The following is an 8,983-nucleotide window of genomic DNA, read 5'->3' on the forward strand; positions in this document are numbered from 1 at the left end:
CTGTGGCCCCCCCAACAATCATGGCTTGTCCCATGTGGGGCCTAATCTACCTTTTGGGGCAACATCTGCATCCACTATAGTGAGACCAGATGGGCGACTGAGCGCACGTGGCCAAACCACACCCACACGTGGCCACAAATATCCACACGACTTACTGGTAAGATTGTGCGCCGGTCCCCAATAGTCCAGGTTCTGGATGTAGCCCCCTGTGTATCCACTGCACCCAGCTCCATCAGGAAATGCAGGGCGGCTCAGCCAAACGTTCATGTGTTGTCAATGGGGAGAGTGGAGTACGGCTGCCTGCGACTCCTCACAGCGGCTCACTGCCCGCAAAAACAAAGGAATCTGGCATTCAAACCACATACACATTGGATGGTCGGCCGATGCTGCCAACTGGGGGTCGGGATGTCAAGTTTTGAAGCAGAAAATACATCAGGACTCATCAAGTATAAAACACCTTAGATGAGGCCCTCAGAGCATCACTGCGCCCTCCGCCAGAGCGTCCCTCCGCCAGAGCATCACTGCGCCCTCCACCATGGCGTCCCTCCACCAGAGCGTCACTGCGCCCTCCACAAGAGCTTCAATGCGCCCTCCACCATGGCGTCCCTACAAGAGCGTCAATGCGCCCTCCACCATGGCGTCCCTCCGCCAGAGCGTCACTGCGCCCTCCACCATGGCGTCCCTCCGCCAGAGCGTCACTGCGCCCTCCACCATGGCGTCCCTCCACCAGAGCGTCACTGCGCCCTCCACCATGGCGTCCCTCCGCCAGAGCATCACTGCGCCCTTCACCATGGCGTCTCTCCACCAGAGCATCACTGTGCCGTCCACCATGGCGTCTCTCCATGAGAGCATCCCTCTGCCAGAACGTCACTGCGCCCTCCGCCATGGCATCCCTCCACCAGAGCGTCACTGCGCCCTCCACGATGGCGTCCCTCCACCAGAGCGTCAGTGTGCCCTCCGCCATGGCGTCCCTCCACCAGAGCGTCACTGGGCCCTCCACCATGGCGTCCCTCCGCCAGAACGTCACTGCACCCTACACTGTACGGTTACTGAGGCCTCTCATTTTGGCATCCCTCCAGATCATGGCCAACTGTGGAGCCATAGGAGCCGCACATCCCCCGCTGGGCCGGCCGCTTCATTGAAGTTCTTTTCACTAAACATCTTCCATTATAAATCAAACTGTACCACTAGGCACAATTCCTTACACTAAGGAAGGTAAGTAGACAGACGTGAACACTGAAAGATGTTTATAAAAAATATCCTTTATTAAACAAAATCTAAAGAAATAGACATACACATAATGTAGATAAAATGTGGAATGTTACAAGGTACAGACCCGGTATATAAGAATTGTACTTACCAAGTGCACATATATACAACAGGAAATGGTTAATCACCAAATGATCTCCACCAATATCATGCTATCAAAGTGTGTGTGTACAACAGAGAGGTGATATCCATATATCCATATATATATATATATATATATATATATATATATATATATATATAGCAGGATGGAGTGCCACTCCAAATTCAATGATAAAAGGATGAATTATAATATAACATTAAAGTGCTTGGGCATAAGGAGATTATATTAATCAAGTTCATTATACAAAAATATCAAGCAGTAAAATATCCTTTTCAGAAGCTGTTTATAGATAAGGTATACAAAAGTAACAATAGTAAAGAATAGCTTGTATAAGTATTTAGGGGGATAGCTCACATGTTTTACAAACGCACTATCACATAACCTAGGAGAATGGATCAATCCATACTGCATGTGCACAACGCAAAAGCGGTTACAAATTATCACTATTAAGAAAGTTTAAGGCGGCTAAGACATACAGGTGCATCTCACAAAAATAGAATATCATCAAGAAGTTAATTTATTTCAGTTCTTCAATACAAAAAGTGAAACTCGTATGTTATATAGAGTCATTACACACAGAGTGATCTATTATATAGAGTCATTACACACAGAGGGATCTATTATATAGAGTCATTACACACAGAGGGATCTATTATATAGAGTCATTACACACAGAGGGATCTATTATATAGAGTCATTACACACAGAGGGATCTATTATATAGAGTCATTACACACAGAGGGATCTATTATATAGAGTCATTACACACAGAGGGATCTATTATATAGAGTCATTACACACAGAGGGATCTATTATATAGAGTCATTACACACAGAGTGATCTATTATATAGAGTCATTACACACAGAGGGATCTATTATATAGAGTCATTACACACAGAGGGATCTATTATATAGAGTCATTACACACAGAGTGATCTATTATATAGAGTCATTACACACAGAGGGATCTATTATATAGAGTCATTACACACAGAGTGATCTATTTCAGGCGTTTATTCCTGTTAATGTTGATTATGGCTTACAGCCAATGAAAACACAAGTCATTATCTCAGTAAATTAGAATACTTTATAACAACAGCTTGAAAAATGATTTTAAAATCCAAAATGTCCTTCTGAAATGTATGGTCAGTAAATGCCCTCAATACTTGGTCGGGCTCCTTTTGCATCAATTACTGCATCAATGCGGCAATGTGGCATGGAGGTGATCAGCCTGTGGCCCTGCTGAGGTGTTATGGAAGTCCAGGTGGCTTTGATAGCAGCCTTCAGCTCGTCTGCATTGTTGGGTCTGGTGTCTCATCTTCCTCTTGACAATACCCCATAGATTCTCTATAATAGATTCTCTATGGGGTTAAGGTCAGGCGAGTTTGCTGCCAATCAAGCACAGTGATACTGTTGTGTGTAAACCAGGTATTGGTACTTTTGGCCGTGTGGATAGGCGCCAAGTCCTGCTGGAGAATGACATTTCCATCTCCAAAAAGCTTGTCGGCAGAGGGAAGCATGAAGTGCTCTAATGTCCTGGTAGACGGCTGCGCTGACTTTGGTCTTGATAAAACACAGTGGACCTACACCAGCAGATGACATGGCTCCCAAACCATCACTGATGGTGGAGACTTCACACTAGACCTCCAGCAGCTTGGATTGTGGCCTCTCCACTCTCCCTCCAGACTCTGGGACCTGGATTTCCAAATGAAATGCAAAATTTACTTTCATCTGAAAACAACACCTTGGACCACTGAGCATCAGTCCAGGTCTTTTCTCCTTGGCCCAGGTAAGACGCTTCTGGCGTTGTCTATTGGTCATGAGTGGCTTGACACAAGGAATGTGACACTTGTAGCCCATGTCCTGGATACGTCTGTGTGTGGTGGCTCTTGAAGCAGTGACTCCAGCAGCAGTTCACTCCTTGTGAATCTCCCCCAAATGTTTGATTGGCCTTTTCTTAACAATCCTTTCAAGGCTGCGGTTATCCCGGTTGCTTGTGCACCTTTTTCTACCACACTTTTTCCTTCCACTCAACTTTCCATTAATATGCTTGGACACAGCACTCTGTGAACAGCCAGCGTCTTTAGCAATGACCTTTTGTGGCTTACCCTCCTTGTGGAGTGTGTCAATGACTGCCTTCTGGACATCTGTAAAGTCAGCAGCAGTCTTCCCCATGATTGTGGAGCCTACTGCAACAGACTAAGGGACCTTTTTAAACGCTTAGGAAGCCGTTGCAGGTTTTTTGCTAATTATTCTAATTTACTGAGATAATGACTTCTGTGTTTTCATTGGCTGTAAGCCATAATCATCAACATTAATAGAAAAACACTTGAAATAGATCACTCTGTTTGTAATGACTCTATATAATATAGGAGTTTCACACCAGGGACAAAATCAAAGACCAGCACAAGGCTGGGATGGGCTACAGGACAATAGGCAAGCAGCTTGGTGAGAAGGCAACAACTGTTGGCACAATTACAAAATGGAGAAAACACAAGATGATTGTCAATCTTCTTCGGTCTGGGGCTCCCTGCAAGATTTCGCCTCGTGGGGTTAGGATGATTCTGAGAAAGGTCAGGAATCAGCCCAGAACTACACGGGTGGTCCTGGTCAATGACCTGAAGAGAGCTGGGACCACAGTATCAAACATTACCGTTAGTAACACACTACGCCGTCATGGATTAAAATCCTTCAGGGCACGCAAGGTCCCCCCCCTGCTCACGCCAGCACATGTCCAGGCCTGTTTGAAGTTCGCCAATGACCATCTGGATGATCCAGAGAAGACATGGGAGAAGGTCATGTGGTCAGATGAAGCCAAAAGCCTTAGTTACTTACTGGTAACGGGATTTTTCAGAACCCATGACAGCACCATGAGAGAGGGGATCTGCCCACCAAGGACAGGAAACCTACAGGTTAAAAGGGCAGCACCTCTCACCTCAGTTTTGATTACAGAGCATGAGGGGACTGCCAAGGTTAGCATAACAACAATCCAAGCAGAAAAATGTATATAACATTTTTTTTTTTCTTTTACACCGTATAAGAGTGAGCAATAGTAATTAACGGGAGTGATCTCACAAGTGAAGGGACGGAATATAAGGGTGCTGTCATGGGTTCCAAAAAATCCCGTTACCGGTAAGTAACTAAGGCTTTATTCATTCACCCATGACAGCACCACGAGAGAATTACAGAGAAGAATTTTCCAAGGGAAGGACCACAGCCTGGAGCACCCTCCTACCAAAAGTGAGGTCAGTAGAAACACCCGTGTCTAGTCTGTAGTGTTTATAAAAGGTGGAAGGTGAGGACCAGGTAGCGGCCTTATATATATCATCGATGGAGACCTCTGCCCAGGAGGTCACCACAGCCCGGGTAGAATGAGCTTTCAGACCCTCTGGAATCTCCTTTCCTATTCATTAAGTGGCAAGGGAGATGGCATCTTTAATCCATCTGGCGATAATTGGTTTTGAAGCTCTATACCCCTTCCTAACACCCTGGTTACATATGAAGAGGGATCTATCTACCCTATAATCTCTTCGTACTGAAAGATATTTAATAACACATCCCCTCACATCTAAAGTATGTAATTATTTCTTCTTGTTCTTGGGAGAGGAACAGAAGGTGGGAAGAACTACCTCCTGAGGTCTACGAAAACGAGAGGCTACTTTCGGAAGGTATGCTGGATCTGGTTTAAGGATTATCTTATCATCTAAGATTTGAGTAAACGGTAGGTCCCTGGATAAGGCTTGATTGTCGCTGACTCTCCTGGCTGATGTTAAAGCAACTAACAGGGCTGTTTTTATAGAGACGAGTTTAGGGGATGCTGACTAAAGGTTCAAAGGGAGGGTTAGTTAGTGCGGAAAGTCATAAGTTACTTACCGGTAACAGGATTTTTTGGAGACCATGTCAGCACCACGAGAGAGGGGATCCGCCCACCAAGGACAGGAAACCTACAGGCTTAAAAGGGGGCGGGCCCTCCCCTCTCGCCTCACCTCCCCTCTCGCCTCAGTTTGGATACAGAGCATTGAGAGGACCGCCAGGTTAGTAGACATAGCAAAACAACCATAAAAATAAAATTTTTATACAATACCACTAAGTGAGAAAAGATTGTAATTAATAGATGAGGAGTGCTCCCATAAGGTGTAGGGAGGGAATATAAGGGTGCTGTCATGGTCTCCGAAAAATCCCGTCACCGGTAAGTAACTTATGACTTTATCGGTCGACCATGACAGCACCACGAGAGAATTGCAGAGATGAAAAAGTCTAGGGAGGGACCACAGCCTGGAGCACCCTTTTCCCAAATGTGAGGTCAGATGAAACACCCAAATCCAGTCTATAGTGCCTATAGAAGGTAGATGGAGAAGACCAGGTAGCAGCCTTACATATGTCTTCCATCGAGACACCAGTCTTCTCCGCCCATGAGGTTGTCACCGCCCGGGTAGAGTGAGCCTTCAACCCCTGTGTCGCTTCCTCACCGCTGGCATAGCTAGGTGGATCAGGGAGGCTATTACTCTAGCCTATGGTGGATTTAGTAACCTTAAGCCCCTTCCTCACCCCTTGGAAGGAGATAAATAAGGAACTATCTGTCCTGAAGGCCTGGGTGACCGACAGGTACTTAATCACACATCTTCTAACATCTAAGGTATGGAACTCTGCCTCTTTTTGGTTACTTGGATTAGGACAGAACGAGGGAAGTATTATTTCCTGGAGTTTATGGAAATGGGAAACTACTTTAGGGAGATAGGCCGGGTCCGTTCTAAGAATTATTCTATCGTCCAGGATTTGAGTGAAAGGTGGGGCTGAAGACAGAGCCTGGATGTCACTAATCCTTCTAGCTGATGTTAGAGCTATTAGAAGCGCTTTTTTAAGGGAGATGGACTTAAGAGATGCTGAATCTATTGGTCCAAAAGGTGAACCAGTTAATGCTTTTAGAACTAAATTTAGATCCCAGGGTACTAAATTGCTTTTGATAACAGGTCTGGATCTAAACAGAGCTCTGATAAAGCGAGAAATCCAGTAATTCCCTGCCAAGTCACAGTTATATAGAGCACCTAAGGCAGAGACTTGGATTTTAAGGGTGCTTGTCGCCAACCCCAACTCGAGGCCCTTCTGTAAAAATTCTAAAATTTTACCAATTGGAGCTCCCCCACCCACTGTAGAACCAGAGAAAGAAACATTTTTTTTCCAAGTTCTAGCGTAAATCCTGGTAGTGACAGGTTTTCTACTATGCATTAGTGTAGTCACTAGATTTCGGGAGAATCCTTTGCGTTCTAACAGGGACCTCTCAAGTTCCACACCGTCAAGTGGAGGCCAGGAGCTTGAGGATGGAGTATAGGACCCTGGCTGAGGAGATCCAGGATTTCTGGTAGGACCCAATGATCGGAGATGGACATGCTCCTCAGGCATGAGAACCAGGGCCTCCTGGGCCAAAAGGGGGCGATCAGAAGGACCCTCGCCTTGTCCTCTCTGATCTTTCTTAGAACCATGGGAAGGAGATTGAATGGGGGGGGAAGGCGTAGGCCAGGCTGAAATCCCAAGCTATTTGGAGAGCGTCTACTGCCAGGGGGTTTTCTCTGGGATTTAGGGAGCAAAAGAGCTTTGTCTTTTGATTTAGCCTTGTGGCAAAGAGATCTACCACCAGAAGACCCCATTTCCGGACTATTTGGAAAAAAATATCCTGCTTTAGTTCCCATTCGCCCTGTCTCAGAGAAAAACGGCTTAAGTAGTCTGCTTTTTAGTTTTCTTTTCCTTTGATGTAGAGGGCCATTAAGGAAAGGAGATGGCATTCCGAAATCTGAAAAAGATGATGCGCCACTTTCATCAGTGATTCAGCACGCGTACCCCCCTGATGGTTCACGTAAGCTACCGCTATCCTATTATCTGAAAGGATTTTAACGTTCTCATTATGAAGGAAAGGCAAGAAATGATTAATCGCCTTATCCACTGCTAACAGCTCTTTAGAGTTGGAGGAAAGACTTTTTTCAGCGTCTGACCAGGACCCTTGGGCAACCATATCTCCCAGATGAGCCCCACATCCATGGAAGCTTGCATCAGTTGTAATTAATTTAGTGACTCTAAACACCCAGGGAACACCTTGTGACAGGTTCCCCATGTCTACCCACCATTGTAAGGACTCAACCGATCGAGGAGACAAGGACATTTGTCCTTCTAAGTGCCCATTTAACACAACCTCGTTATGCAGAACGTCCCATTGTAAAACCCTGGAGTGGTATTGTGCCCACAGAACCCCAGGGATACAAGATGACAGGGTACCCAACAGGAACATCGCAGCTCTAAGGGACATGACCGGGTATGATAATGCTCTCTCTACCAGAATTTAAACCTTTTGTTTTTTGACTTACGGGAGGAAACATGTTTGAAGGTCTGAATCCAGCATGATACCCAGGAACTGTTGAATTTTTGAAGGCACAACCCTGGACTTCTCTAGCTTTAAGATCTAACCCAGACTTTCCAAGATGGAGGATACTAATTTAAGATGATTATTACATTGGGAGGCCGAGTCTCCAACGATCAAGAAATCATCCAGGTAAGGGATAATTAAAATATTATGTCCCCTAACATGAGCCATGACTTCCGCTATAACCTTAGTAAATACCCTGGGGGCTATGGCCAGATCGAACGGTAAGGCTCTAAACTGGAAATGTTTAATTTAATCATCTATGATCAAAGCCACCCTAAGGTATTTCTGGAAATCCATATGTATAGGTACATGGTAATAGGCGTCTTTCAGGTCTAACACTACCATGTAACAGCCTGAAAAAAATAACTTTATTGCAGATTTAATAGATTCCATCTTAAAGGTGGGAACTAACAAAAATGTATTAAGGGCTTTAAGGTTGATGATGCACCTAAAAGACCCATCAGGCTTAGAAACCAAAAAGAGAGGAGAGTAGAATCCTAGCCCCCTTTCTGCTGCCGGGAATTCCACTAGGACTGCTTTATGCACCAAGTTCCGGACTTCCACTTGTAGGGCCGTCTGCTCTAATGCGGAGGAACGGTTTGGGGTTAAGATGAATCTCCCACGAGGAATCTGCCGAAACTCGAACCTCAGACCGAAACCTACCAGATCAAGGATCCAGTTACTAGAGGAAATTTTTGTCCAGGCAGGAAAGAAGCCCAACAGTCTCCCTCCTACCTGGGCTGCGAGTCATTGACTCGGTTTCCGGGGGCCTTGGTTAGAGGACGAAGAGCCGAATAGGAGCCCTCTACCTTTCGGTCTGCGGTCTTCCCATTTCTCCTGATCCTTCTGATGTCTTTTCCGTAGAAATCTTCTCCTATGGAAAGGATGTTTATACGTGGGGATAGACAAGCTAGGGAAAACTTTCTTTTTGTCACTTGCTTTATCCAGAAGTTCATCCAGGACCGGCCCAAAAAGATGCTCTCCTTCAGAAGGAATAGTGCGGAGTCTCATTCTTGCTTGAATATCCCCCGGCCAACATTTCAGCCACAAGGCTCTACGGGCTGAGTTGGACATGGCGGCCGACCTCGCTGCCAATCTGACAGAATCCGCAGAGGCGTCTGCCAGCAAAGCCGCTGCCCCCTGTAGAAGTGACATATCCGATAAAATCTCTTTCCTGGGGGTATTATTTCTCAGA

This window comes from Phyllobates terribilis, unplaced genomic scaffold, assembly GCF_046119375.1.
Source record: "Phyllobates terribilis strain yellow unplaced genomic scaffold, ASM4611937v1 Scaffold_11__3_contigs__length_659146591, whole genome shotgun sequence".
NCBI classification, from domain to species: domain Eukaryota; kingdom Metazoa; phylum Chordata; class Amphibia; order Anura; family Dendrobatidae; genus Phyllobates; species Phyllobates terribilis.